The 14915-nt window shown below is 43.2% G+C and overlaps 1 long non-coding RNA gene across 2 annotated transcripts in view; it reads left to right on the top strand.

The window, feature by feature from the left end:
* The first annotated feature begins 3841 nt into the window (after positions 1-3841).
* The window catches only part of LOC129397200 (uncharacterized), a 28548-nt gene continuing 17474 nt past the window's right edge, over positions 3842-14915 (top strand). Inside the window, exons 1-3 of one of the 2 annotated variants that reach the window (XR_008624436.1) lie at positions 3842-4042; positions 5083-6665; positions 11042-11110. This is a non-coding gene — a long non-coding RNA (uncharacterized LOC129397200). The remainder of the gene's footprint in view (positions 4043-5082; positions 6666-11041; positions 11111-14915) is intronic. The other variant, XR_008624435.1, reaches the window with a different exon arrangement.

Below are 14915 nucleotides of genomic sequence, written 5' to 3'. Positions count from 1 at the left end.
TATGATAGTGTTGGGAGGTACAAACTAGTGGGGGTTATTTGGGTCATGGAAGTACACCCCTCATGAATAGATTAAATGCCCTCCCTTAAGGGTGAGTGAGTTTTTACTCTCAAGAGAAAGCATTAGCTTCCAAGAGAAAAGGGATGTTAAAAAGAGCCTGGATTCCTCAGTTTCTTTCTCTTAGTTTGTCTTTTGCCTGTTTGCACATACCTCCTCCCCTTCTGCTTTCCACCCAGAGTTGAAACTGTATAAGGCCCTCACTAGATACAGCTGCTTGATCTTGAACTTTTCAGTCACCAGAATCATGAGCCAAATAAACCTCTTTTCTTTATAAACTACCCTGCTGCAGGTATTCTCTTATAGCAACGCTAAGCAGACTAAGATAATATGCCTTACAAACTTGCAACTTTGTCTTGATAGCTGTACATGATATACTGGGTAGAAAGAACTTGCTGTATGTAAGCCTTTAGTAATGTGGTGGTAAAGTGTATGGGGAAGAAAACATTCTGTAGTCCTATAATTAATTAGGTCTTAGTCTTTTAATGATTTTGTGCCTCTGGCTCATTCACAAGTATGCTTTAGTTTAGTTTTGTTTTTTTCACTTTCTTAGGTGGTACAGAATAAATAGTGGGTCCAGAGTTAGGTATTTTCCTTCCTCCATGTGAAAGATTGCAGCTGGCTGGAGTTGGTATTTCCTTTCCTCCAGCTCAGTGAGGCTCTAATAAAGCCCCAACAGGTTAGGATCTCGCTAAATAGTTCTCCTGAGGGAAGATCCTATTAAAAAAAGAACATAATATTCTGGCATGTTTTAAAATGGCTACTTTTCCCCTCCCTCTGTTGGAAGCACAAGGGGATTTTTTTCTCCGATATTTACTATAAGAACCTGGGTCGAATTTCTATTGGTAAAACTCACAAAGTGTGGAAATACTCCTATGACTGGGTCCCCTTTTTGTTTTTAACTCTCACAATTACTCAAACTTAGCCTTTAGCAATTTGTGAATTACAATTTGGGTTTTCCCACCCTGGCACTGGTTCCCACAGAAGCTTCTGCTTGTGGATTTTTGCTCTGGTAAGTTGTAAATCTCTATTTGCCTATCTTTCTCTCCAATTTGAGGAACAGTAGTTTGCCCTATGACCTCATTTCCCTTATCGATGTGAGAAGAGTTGTTGATTTTTTAGTTTGTTCAGTCTTTTGTTTGCTGCTGGGATAGGGTGTTGACTTTCAAGCCTCCTGTGTGCTGGATCAGAACTGGAGCTGCTCCATTCTTCACGCAACATGTTGAGTCACTCCCTGGCTCTCAGTTGTCTTTAAAATGAGATTAACTTTCTTAAGTAGGACACACAATCATGGCTTCATTCTCCAGCTCTCCCTACCTCTGCAGCCTCCTGTTTTCCCAGCGTATTTACACCACAGCCGTAGCAAACTTAGAAATCTTTCACAAACTTGGGGTCCTCTCTTCCAACTCTGTACATTAGCAAGTGCCATACCCTATGTGTTAATGAACATTCCCTCCTCTTTACCTGTTGCATATATACTCATTCAAGATTTTTGTGCAAAAGTCATCTCCCCTTTTTCTCCTAAAACCTAAGCTAAAATAAGTGGCTTCTCCCTTGTCACTTGTAGTATTTGACTAGAGCACTCAAAGCTTTTATTTTATTATCTGCATTTTTCCTTCCCCATCAGCCTGTGCTCTCTACAGTGGAGTGTCTCTGTCTAATTCACTTCATTGAGCAAGTGAAAGAATCAACAGTTGAAAATAAGAAGGTTGAGTTTTTCTTTGCAAAAATCCTTTCCATGATTCTTAAATTGAGTTCTGTAATGGTCCTTTAGAATTATTCAATGACAAGATTTTACTTCTTAAGTTTCCTTTTGTTAAATGGATATTATAATCAATGTTGTCATTTCTCCTTTAATAATTTTATAATCATGATATTGCATAATTGCACTTGTAATTAAGACACTGGTCAACTCATTTAAAAATAATTAAATGTTACTTAAAAGTTATGACCTCTATCACCATTGCTTAACTTATCACATTACTTCCACTTCTGGTTTTGTTAGCTGCAGTTTTTAATCATGATATTTGAGACATTAAACAATATACTATCCATATCTCTTATAAAAGCCCATGAGGTAGATACTATTATAATTACAATTTTATGAATAAGGAAGATTAAGATCAAAAGATTGAAAAGATTTGTGCAGGTCACAGAGTTAGTGAGTGGCAAATTCAGGACTAGGATTTATCGTTTTTCAGTCCTCCTGAGCAACAGACATGCTGCTTTATGTTTTATGGGAGCTTTCTGGATGGCCCTCTTTTGCCTTTATTTAACTTTCTTGTTTTCAATAAACAGATTTAGATTTAGAGCTCTATATTTGTATTTCCAACTTTCTATAATCTGCACACAGTGATATTTTCCCTCTTCAATCTGTTACCTTTAGTCATTTTTAGTTTTATTTTCTTATTTATCAAAATCTTCTGATAATTTTCTCTAGCATTTTTGTCTTCTTTTCCCTCTACTTTCCTATTCTTGTGTCTGATTAGAAAATGAATTATGTAAAGTCATTATAAAAAGTAGCTGCTTTTCCATTTACTCATTATTGAATTTGACCTCAATGTAGGAAAATAAATAAGTGACACACTTAAACCATTTAATCAAGTAACATAGATAAACTGTCCTGAAATACCATGTTGCAAAATACTATGCTACATAAAGTCATCTTAGGCTCATTTTGGTTTCTTGCACAATTTCAGTGTATTTGTCTCATGAGAAGATAGTGCTCAGTGAGGTGTGAGGGTTCACCTTGACAAGAGAGTGAGGCTATATATAAACAGGTAACCTGCACCCCAGAGGCTGCAGGGGAGGCTTTTGCAACAACATAAAGGGGAATTCAAAATGGCCATATCTAAAAGCATACAGGAGCTTTATTCCCCTTAGTAATTTGAACTTCCCTGCTATTTTGGGAGATCATGAGATCTACTCTTGTTCTATTCCTGAGGTGTGCATAAAATGAGTTCTCTTATCAATTCTGCCTGCCCAGTACAGATAATTTTGTGACAGAACAGAGAGCTTCTTTGTGTGAATTCTACCCAGTTGCCTTTGCAAATGCGGCATGTGATTTCATGGACTTTTTACTTTTTTTATTAGAAGTTACTGCATTTGAATTAGCTACAATCCCTCTTTTTAATAGACTGCATCAAAAATGTCTACGTTCCATAGCATTGGTGGAACCATGCATTATGTCTGAGGACAAGGACAGGAACCTTCCGTGGTGTGCTATCAGCAGCTTTAAATAGGCATTGAGTTTGAAGATAGAGCACATGATGAAGGAAAGTCAGACCCCAGTCAGCTATTTAGCTTTCAGTTCTGAGTAACCTGTCATTGCTTGCTTCTGTAAACCCAGCTAATGTGATTTATCTGATCCATTTCAATGCAAGAGAATGAAATGGCTCCGGTATAACAACCAATACAGAAACAGCAGTTACAAACTTACAGGGCTGCTGCTGCTTAAATATCTAGGCTAAGTACTTTTGAAATTAGCACTTTCATCTTGTTAGTGGTCTGTAAATGAGAACCCCTCTAAGCAATCAGATGTTCACAAATAGGGCCATTTCCCATGGACCAATAATATTCAAAAGACTAAAGCTGTCTTGCTAAGGAGGTTTGACTTTGTAGCAGGGTTTTAACAGATATCCAAATACACCACAGGGACTCTTCTTCTGGGAGCACGGAGTGTGTGACTCTACTCTGATAGTCTTGTAGGAACTGATGTCACTGCCCCACACTCCTCTTGTCCTATTCTAATGTCATGTCTTTCCCTATGTCTTTCCAGCAGTGCCTGTGGGCTCCTGAAGGAAAGGAGAGATGAGATCATTATGGGCAGAACTTAGAACCTCTGGATGAATAGAGACGAGGTAAAATTCTGGCACCTATCCACAGCCTGAACCTTGGAGAGCACCTCCCTTTCATATGACTTCTGCAAAGGGCATGTTTCAGCTCACAGGGACAAAGAGTCACTGCACCAGAGAACCAGAAAGAGGTGAGGAAGAACATGTGCTTTCAACCATTCCTGATGTCTCCCATATGTCATCTAGCCACCTTGTTGCTGCCTTTCACTGCAATGTCTCTTATTATCATGTTTTTAATATTTTAATGTGTTTCTATTTAATCACGAGCCATGTTTACAAAATTTCTATTGGCATGCAGCGTGTGTATCCCCCCATCCCCTGCCTTCTCTCCATTAATGTTTATGTCAGTCATTTACTTAAACCTAAGAATTGATAGGCAGTAGGCAGAGTGTGGTACACACTGATATGTCACCCTCATCCCCTTTCAGTGAAGAAATGTTTGTCCCCGGTGCTGAGAACACCACAGATGATCTTTCTGCCCAGAGCCACCATCTTGTCTCTAAATATCAGGGTTATCAATGCCTGGCCATCTCTTTTCAATTTGGGACAACTGCCAGCAACCACTAGCTAGCTCCAGAATTCCTCAGGTATGGAAGCTGTCCCTGGGTCTCCATCACATCTGACTTCTTCTTCTTTCCAATTATGCTTCTTCTCCCACCTCCACTTTCACAAGTGTGTTCCTCAAAGGAGCTCCTTTGTTAAATGGCCTGTACCTAAATGTCATCCCAGTCTGCTTCTTGGGGTAATCCAAAATGCAACACACAACAAGCCCTGGTCCTTGCTCTTGAGAATTTATAAGTTAGGATGGTGAACTGGCCTCCACAAAACCAGGGACAGTGTGACAAACACATAAAAAGAAGCACAGGAAAGGGGCTGAGTGAGCCAATGGACAGTGTGAGGGAGCAGGGTGGGAGGGCAGGAAGGCTTCATAAAGGCAGTGATTAAAATGTGTCTTGAAGAGTAAAGAAAAATACCTAACATTAGGTGAATAAAAGCAGAGAGGTGATAGATTGTTTCAGATCAAAATCACAGACAAAATTCAAGAGTGGCTGCATTTTAAGAGACAGAGAAATGGTAGCAAAAGTAGTAAACGGCAGAGAGTAAACAATTAGATAGGAACCCATGTAGAATTTTGTGAGCCAAACTAAGGAAATTTGCCTTTTTTCTGGAGACCAGGTTTAAAAACAGAAGTTGATCCCTTTCAAAATAAAATCTGAGCCAGAATCCAAATGCATAAAACGGATACCAGCAAAGCTACCTGACTGATTATGGCAGGGTCTTAGAATTCAACCCAGTGCCTTCTCTCTTCTTCAGATGTTTCAGGAAACTGCCACAACCTTGTAGAGCACAGTTTGAAAGCTACTGCTGAAGAAATATGCCATCTTGAAGGCTTTTTAAACACGGGATTTGCAAGATAGGGTTCGCATTTTAGAAACATTATTCTGCTTGCTACACTACTGAGTTTGGATGAGGGAGACTTGAAGGCAAGGGAGCTCTGTTATGAAATAACTACGCTTTTCTTACAGAAGAAGACTATAATAGACTGTATCAAAAATGTCTACGTTCCATAGCATTGGTGGAACCATGCATTACGTCTGAGGACAAGGACGGGAACCTTCTGTGGCGTGCTGTCAACAGCTTTAAATAGGCATTGAGTTTGAAGATAGAGCACATGAAGGGCATGTTACAGCAGAGCTGAAGGGAGAACAGTTGATGGGGCTTGGTGATCAACTGATTTGGAGAGTAAAGCAATGAGAAGAATGACATTCATGATTTGGTATGAATTAAGGGTTTATTGGACAGAAGAAATGATGGGAAAGAGCAGGCATGGTGTAGGGGTGGAGTTGGAAACTTCCTTTCATATGGGCAACACCTCAGCAACCTCATTTAGACATAGGACCTGTGCATAGTAATCCCTTTTGTCTTGGAGGTGAGTTGTTGATTTTATTTTTATTTTTATTTTTTAGCTCCTTGGCACTTCTTTCTAAGGTTAGGGATCAGAAAGAAACATAATTGAGTTCCTGCCAAATTGAATATGCAGAAAGGGCACTGATAGGGGGATCAGTTCCTTACTTCTACCATGAGACAGGCAAGATAAAGAAGAGTTGATAATTTCTGCACCCATCTTACTTCCTGCCCACCACAGAGCGGTTCACCCAGTGGCCTGGTTGGATGTTAGCCATTGGCAGGGCAAGAAATCCAACAATCGACTGTAGAAGAATTCCAGAGAATCAGTATGGATCTCTTTCACACAGACAAAGTCTTGTTCCAGCTAATCTTAGGCTCCTATGTGAGAGGAAAGATGCTGGGAGGCCAGCACGGTGGCTCACACCCATAATCCCAGCACTTTGGGGGGCCAAGGTGGGCAGATCCCTCGAGCCCAGGAATTCAAAACCAGCCCGGGCAACATAGTAATAACCCCCATCTCTACAATAAATTAAGAAAAATAATTAGCCAGATGTGTTGGTGCATGCCTTAGTCCTAACTACTCTGCAAGCTGAGCTGAGAGGATCACTTGAGCCCAGGAGGTCAAGGTTGCAAAGAGCCATGATCCTGTCCCTAGGCAACAGAACGAAAAAGATGTGAGAAATACTCAAAGTCTTGGTCTTTACCCAGAAGAATCAGAGCAAGGAAAAGAAAGATCTCTTTCCCCAGTTCGACATCCATCTTCCTAAATTTGGACAAAGGGATCCTAAACCACAGCGTCCTACAGTGAGTCAAAACGCCCATGCACTGATTCTCATCTCACTGGAGGTAAGCGCTGGGTCCGAAGTAACCTTCACTTTACCAGTTATGGTTACCCTTTATGTGAAGCTTGAATTGTTGCCTACTGTCCCGACTTTGTTTCGCTCCCTAGCCTGCTTTGATGGGACCCTACATCCTGCTCTTCTGCCAGGCCATTTGGTTAGGGATCTGGGAGTTGTTCTATGTATCTCCATGTCATGGTTATTTCTCTTCCTTCAGATAGACCCCATAGACCTCATAGGCCCCTTATGTCTTTTGTAAAAAGCCAGTTTCTTTGAACTAGAACCTTCCTACACATCATGTAGTTCACAGGATCATTTGGTTCTTAAACTTGACTGCCCTTCAGTGTCACCTGGGAAATGTTCCAAAAATATTGATTCTGGAGTCTTATCTTAATTTAACTGAATTTGAATGGAAGATTGAACATGGGAATGTGTATTTTATTTTATTTTTTAGAAAAACTTTCCAAATCATTCTCACAGCTCTGAATGATTGGAGAACTAGTGACTGGGGTTAGTTTTCTTAAAATCTCCTTGTCCAAGTCTAGCTTTTGATACACACAACAGAGAAGGTAGTTGAAAGAAAGCTCTGGAAGAGCTCAGGGTTCTGATCTAGTATTGGAAGGAAGACCTACGCACGTTGTCTACTGGGCGAGCAGATGGCAAAGTTGGCATGCTGTCTGGAAGGTTTCAAATGCCGACTGCTTTTGTTTCTAGTCCAGATTTTGGGAGGGGTACACAACCTCCACCTTCACAAGCTGCCTCAGATCTGCTGAAGGACCTGGGAAAGTTGCTCAGTACAGACCCAGTATCCCACACCAGAGAGGGAAGATGACACTCATTTGTTTATATATCTGAAATAAGCAACTTCCAGATATATAGAGGAATAAATGTTTCCTTCCATCTCAATTCATCTCACTCTCCTAGGTTAACTAGTTAACTGACTAAAAGGTTGCTACCTTCGAGGCCAGGCATGGTGGCTCACGTCTGTAATCCCAGCACTTTGGGAGGCTGAGGCAGCAGGATCACCTGAGGTTGGGAGTTCAAGACCAGCCTGACCAACATGGAGAAACCCCATCTCTACTAAAAATACAAAAATTAGCTAGGCATGGTGGCGCATGCCTGTAATCCCAGCTACTTGGGAGGCTGAGGCAGGAGAATTGCTTGAACCCGGGAGGCAGAGATTATGGTGAGCCGAGATCATGCCATTGCACTTCAGCCTGGGCAACAAGAACAAAACTCCATTTCAAAAAAGAAAAGAAAAGAAAAAAGGTTGCTACCTATGTAGACACCATTGCATACGCGAATGTGGAAGTAGAGACAGAGGTAGGAAGAGGGACAGGGAGAGGGACAAAGAGAGAGAGAGAAAGAGAGAGAGAGAGAGGTACATTTGGCAAGTTATTTAACATTTCCACGTCACAGTTTCCTTATCTAGAGGATTAATGATGGCTCCTTCTTCATAGTGCTATTATGATAATTAAATGAGTTAATATTTGTAAACTTCTATGACCAATGTCTGGAACATAATAACCACTCTGTAAATGTGGTTAACACACATGCACATATGCTTTCAATACATAGGTTTGCAACTTGCAGTTTTTCACTGAAGATTATGTCTTAGATCTCCTTATATGACAGTACACACAAATATAGCATAATTTTGTAACAGTTACATAGATTGCATGGTGTTATATGGATGGACTCTACATTATTTAATATTATTCTTTGGCTGGGCAATCGCGTTGTCTTCAAAGTTAGTATTTTAAATACTGCAATAAATAATGCAGTGAATACAAGTATTTGTACTTGCATGAGTAGAAAAAAATTGTAGAATAAAAAGTCAGACTGTTGAGACAGGGGATGCAGATTTGCAGACATGAACAATAATGTCAGATTTCTACTCTCAGGCTGCCCCATTTACACCCACACCAGCAGCACATGAGAAAATCCACTCCCCTCACAGTCACAAAAGTTGGGTAGTACAAACTCATAAAAACCTTTACTAACGTGAGGTCTTGAAGAATAACAGCTTGATTTCATTTTAATTCCAGACAGAATTCTATCACAGGAAAGTTAGAAAGCAGGTATTATCAGCCTTTTATCTGGACAGTAGTAAATATCAATATCTAAACTGTAAGGTTGCCATGAGCTGAAACATGAAATGGGGTATTTAAATAAAGTTCTTAAGATTAGCATTCCTTTGCGGAGACTGCCAAACCCAAATCATCTAATGTTGGCATCACTATTAATAACATGTTTTTCCTTGAACCAATTGCTTCTTGGGGATAGGTAGATGATAGATAGATGGATAGATAAGCAGATAAACAGATCGATAGCTATATAATACAGATATAGCTTATAGACGAATAGATAGATGAATGTGGGCAGAGATAATACGTACATAGGTAGATGCCTAGCTTGGTAAATGATAATCAATAGAAATAGAGGCAGATAGAGATACAGAAATAGACATAGATAGGGGTAGATCTATGAAATCCTCTTAACATTTGCTTCTGTGAAGAAACTTTCAGGCTCTACTGAATGATGCTTTACTGTACCTCGAATTTAAATGATGCGATGTATATGATATCTGCGATGCATACAAAGACAGGGTCCCCTTGGACACAGGTCACCCTGGCTCACCCCACCAGGTCTGCCACGGACAAGCTGACCGCCTGCATATTCACTTTCTCCTCTCTGAATTTAATTTCTTCATTTATAAAACAAGGAACATAACATGTATAGCAAAGTGAAGTAGTGAAGATTGACAAAATAAAAAAGGAAGCATATCATCGAGTTTATGGTAAGCACGTGAGAAAGATCACCCTGTTTTATTCCTAAGTTACAGACACGGCTCACAGGCTTAAGTGTCTTGCTGTAGGTCATATGGCAGGTTAATGACAACACTGGGGCAAGAACACAGGTTACCCTCGTCCTGGGGAAGGCTCCCACACCAAGCTACACACTTTTGCAATGCTGTTCCAGATGTGAAAATCCGCTAAGACAAATAGGTACGTTTCTTGCCTCTGCCCTTCTGAGTCTAGCAGTTGAGAATACAACTATCTGCAAACCAATCTTGCAATTTCAAGCCAACATAATATTTGGGGTAATTATATTTACATAAAATTTTAATGACTATAATTAAAATGGATAATCCAAATTCTAATAATTATATTATAATTAACTAAAAATCTTATTCAAAAGCAAATATGCCAGGAAGACTTTCATCAGATGAGGAAGGTGCATGGCTGTAGTTTAAAAGCACGACTTCCGAATCGAACTTGATGAACACATGTGCTTCTTTATGTCTAAACACGTACAGAGCATTACCACCCACTAGAAGGAAGACTAGACAATGAGACTTTGCTCTTCATGTAAAACTTGTCCTTTAACACCCGGGTCAGGTTGTCAGTCCGAATGAGCTTCAGTGCATCCCTGGGGAATTGTCTCTTGGTATTAGTCGGATTGAACACTAGATGGCACTGTGTTGCAACAAAATTTGGATTTTGAATGCATTTTTGTGTGGCTGTAAATAAGGTGTTGCTTGGGGTGGGGAGAGGTGAAATGTCTTTAGAAATAATCAGTCTTCCTCAGTGGTCTCTTAAATATTCACTTGGACCAAATATTCTAAGATTTATCTATCACCTATGCAGCTTTATTTCAAATGAGCATGCACATAAGAGATGTGTCTATTTTATGTATCAGTGGTTTCAAAAGTCATATTCGAATACCCATTTTTTCATGGCTTTGTGTCATGAGATGGAGAGCAAAGCAAACTGAAAGCGGTGAGGCAATGTGTCCAGCTCTCCTTTCAGCCTGGGCTCTCACCGGACTTCTGGACTTATCGCACTGATGCTGAATGTCTCCACCCACAGGCCCCACAGGCATCACAGACCCATCATCTGGGACATCTTCTTATCACCAGCCTTCCAATCTCCCTAATATCCAGCCATTGGCAAGGCTATAAAGCCAATTTTGTGATATAAAATATTTTCGTGATTTATTTGACTTTTTTTGCCCCTCAATTATCACACCCAGTGAGTCATCAAGACTTGATTTTAATTCATCATTGCCTCCAAAACCCAAGCAAGCTGCTTGGTATATATGACCGAGTGCAGTGGAATCACTGTCATATTTCTTCTTTGCCTTTGACATCTTCTATTTTACAGCCCCAAGGCATTGTAAGTACTCCCACCCCTGCCTGGAAAGACAGGGACGGACATAGCTCTTTCTCTAGCTCCCTGTAGCTCTTTCTCTAGCCAGCAAATTTTTTGTTTAAAACCTGACTCCAAAGTTCCTTCATCTGTGCATTCTTCCACATAGCTCCCCCTAACTTTGCGCATCCTGCATTCTAATGATTTCTTTGTATTTCTACTTTCCCTTTAGGTCACAAAAACACCATGGGAGACGATGATGTCTTTTCCTTTTTGTTATCTTGATAAAGCTTCATACATGGTAAGGAAGTGAAGGTATAAATAGCATTTTTGTAAGACGTGTAATATTTTCCTCTAACTTGGAATTTATTAATTAAAATTTAACAAAATGATAAAATGGAAATTTCAGTTGAGGAACTAACAAATCGACAGATGTCTTACTCCACAACGAGGTGCAAGATCTTGAGGCTGGATTTAGAAAGAGGAAGAGAAGACCAGTTGCACAGCTCATCACCCTTCACCCATCTGATGATATGAAAGGTTTGAAGGAAGCCAGAGCTGCAGCCAGATTTTTCTCCGATGAGTTTTGATGAACTACAAAGAATGAAGATGCTCTCCCTTGTCATCCCCAGTCAAAGAAAAGGCACTTTAAAGAAATCACTCACGAGCCAGATATTGCGGGTGTATTTTGGTGGACACAGTGAAGTCACGTCTGGCTCCCTCCGCAAATACTGGGAGGGTGAGAAGTGGGAGGCAGCCGTGGGACCGCTGAGTGGAGGAGGCTGACCTTTGAGGAAGCACGTGGGATTTTTCCCCGCGGAACAGACGTGAGCCATGAACACGGGAGCAAAAGTGTGCTAGAGTAACTCCCGTCAAAGAGAGACCCTTACTAGGGCAAGAAGACCTTGATCAAAGCATACCCAGATGCCAAGGTTCTGAGGAAGGAAATAAGTGACCACCAGGCATGGTGCTCTGATTATTAAGCTAGTTTCTCAGCTCCAAACTCAACCTTCACTGCTTAGCCTTGTGACGGTGGGAAGGCTTTCCCCTTTGCCAGGGCTCCCTGATCAGTTCTGCCCATGTGCTACTAAGGGAAACGGTAAGGCTGGAGGAGGGAAAGGGGACACCACCCTTCTCTTTGCACACTGCTTATGCCAGCAGCATCCGAGCAATACCGCTTGCCCTGTAGTGCTTCTTGAGTCGGATTTCAGTTCAGTGTCTGGGTTTTTGAACATTTCTATAACCATTCTCCCTCCTCAATAGCACTCCCACATCAGAAGCTGAGTCCCAGCTCCCTGACTTCTCCAGATCCTAGAACTATCAGCACCAGCAGCAGCACACATTCCATTCCTGTGGGGCTTGGCTCTGTGAGGCTCCTCTCAGCTCCCAGATTCTCCCAACACAACTTCTTTCCTTTGTTCCCCCAGACTTCGAGCAGGTCATTTCTTGCTATGCCTGTCTAACCCCTTCCCTAAATTCAATTCTCTCTGTTAAGATAACCAGTATGTTTCTGCTTTCCAGTCTGGATTCTGATTGATACACAAAAGCTGCATTCCCACATCAAGGGAACTGCGAGTGTTCACCCTCCGTGGTAAGGGGAGACTGGGAGACCCCACAAAAGCATCCCAAGAGAGGAAGAGTCCCTTTACACACCTGCTGCCCCGTGTGTGGATGCCCACTGAGCACGGAAGTTGTCAAGTAAGAACTCTCAACTCCCTAGTGTTCCAAATCCCAGTTCTGGTGGAGTCAGGTATTACAGTCATAGCAGAGCAGAGGACCTTAGCAGCCCTAGGCAGAGAGGGGCTGAAGAAGCCAACCAAGGCTTCAGGTGTAGTTGGAGAAAGAAGTCTCAGCTTCGATCAAGTTTTCAGGTTGGATTAATACATGGGAATGAACTGTTACGTATCTGCTATATTGTTTTTGTGATATCAAGTAACCTGATTTTTTACATGTCCAAAAAAACAACAACAAAAAAGTATTGAAGCCTACCTTAAATTTCATCTAGGGACAAAAGGAAGAACTAGCCCACCAAGCAGGTTTAAAGGGAGTGTCAGACACAAAAATGACATGCCCCATATTGCAGTCTAGAAGGAACAATACGGTGAATTGTCTACTGCAGGTAAGCCAGGGGTGTTAACAGGCATCCTGAAAGGATACGGCGCAGGGTGCTGCAGCCAGGCAGTAAACAGTTGCATTTCTCTTTTCTCCACTGTCCTAAGGAGACTGCCCTGGGTGGCCCCTGCCTCGATTAGGTCACCAGATAGTTGCATTTGCCCTCCTCTGCCAACTCCCTAAGGTCAGGGTGGTGGCGTGCGGATTCCTAGCAGACGGCACAAGGTCTGAGGAAGGCTGGGTGGTGGACACACAGTTGATTAGTGATAGGAGCCATGGTGGAGGCTTGTCAAAAGTCAACAGAAATACAGACCAGCAGGGGTTGCCTGACTCTACGTGGAGCCTTGAGGCTGGGACTCAGCAAGAGCGGCAGGAGGGGACTGAGCTTGCTTTTAAGGACTGTTCAGAGAGCAAGGGGACCCAAAGGGAGAAGGAAGTGCATACCCTGACACAGAGAGTGAGGTGGAGACCCCAGCCGTGTCACAGAGCAGCGTGGGCTGGAGACTAAGCGCGGGGTGCAAGGGCTTCACGCGCCCTAGGGAGGAGGTCACTGTGGGCAAGAGGTGGAGTGGGGTATATGGAACAGCCAGGCACTCGCAATGAGTCCATCTCTCAGTTCACCCCGGTCAGCCCTAGACTTCTGGGCTAGCCCAGCCGCTCCTTGCGTCCTGGGATGGGCTGCAGGCCTGCGAGTGGCAGGCGCAGCCCGGCTGCAGGAGCGCGGCTGGGGCTGGCCGCTCTCGCTGCCCTCTCTCCGGAACTGTTTTTTTCTGTCCTGGTCTCTGAAAGCCTTATTGATTGCTCAAAGTGAACTTCTCAGCCCACGGTTTCCTCACCCCCGGGGCAGCTTGCATTTCCTCTGCCGGCGGCCTCTGTCGCCTCCCCTCCCGCGCGCCTCGGCCTTTTACATTTCAAATGCTCGACAGCTGGGCCAACTTCTGCTTCCGCCCAAAGAAGGGCTCTTTGCCGCTCACAATGGCCGGCCAGTGGCGCGGGGGCTCTTTTCTCTCCAGCTGTGAGAGAGGCTTTTTCAAAGGCCGGGGGGAAGCTGCCGTCCAGCTGCGCGCCTGGCCACGGGGGCCCTGCATGCTAATCAGCGGCGCGCAGAGCCGGGCTCCGTGGGGCCGCGCAGATGCGCCCTCTCCGCCCGCAGCGCCTTCCGGGCAGGTGAGGCCAGGCCGGCCGGGCGTCACCGCAGGTGTGCACTCCGCGCGCGCACTCAGCTCGCTTTGGTGTTTCTCCAGGCCCCCAGGGCCCACCACTCCTGAGTCCCAGCCCACAGATCTGCCCGAGTCTCCGCCCAGGAATGTGGTCCTGACGCAGGGTGCTGGAACCAGGCTTCTGTATGCACTAGAGAAATGCCCTTGGCTCTATGACGGTGACCACAGAACCTGGACACACTGGGTGGGGGCGGGGGCCGGGGGTGGTGGTGGAGTCCTGATCCTGGCCACAGCCAGATGATTTTTGGAATAATCCAGCTTCAACTTGTTCATCACAGTTTATTCCCAGTTGAGTGCTTTTGTTCACCCTGGTCTTTATTTTGGGAGAATCTTCTGCTTTGTACCATGAGCGTCACTGCCTGTGGAAACCCTCTCCATCTGTGAAGTCCTCTTTCATATGGCCTGGCTGTCCATCCCCGCAGGCATTCCAAACGTCTTCTCTTTGGAGCACCGTGTTATTTCACCGTGGTATTTTGCATCTCCTGTGTGCCCATCTCCACCCTCAGTCTGTTTCCCTGATTCACAGCATCTGTCTGGCTCCTGAAGGCATTGACTTTGCCTGGTTATGCTTCAAAAGCATCACCTCTGTCCGTGGAATAGTCTCTCATAGAAAAACAGCTCTCTCTGTGATCAGAAGGTCTTATTGCCATCAGAATCTGTGGTCTATATCTTTTGAGCTCTGCATTTTGACATAGATTTCAAAGATTAGGAAGGTTATCACAGAGACCTAAGTATGGTTAGACATCGGAAACTCCATTAATTATTAGTTGCATC

The sequence above is a fragment of the Pan paniscus genome, chromosome 12, assembly GCF_029289425.2.
Source record: "Pan paniscus chromosome 12, NHGRI_mPanPan1-v2.0_pri, whole genome shotgun sequence".
Taxonomy (NCBI): Eukaryota; Metazoa; Chordata; class Mammalia; order Primates; family Hominidae; genus Pan; species Pan paniscus.
The sequence above is the reverse complement of the archived record's forward strand: the minus strand, read 5'-3'. Positions and strand labels throughout refer to the sequence as shown.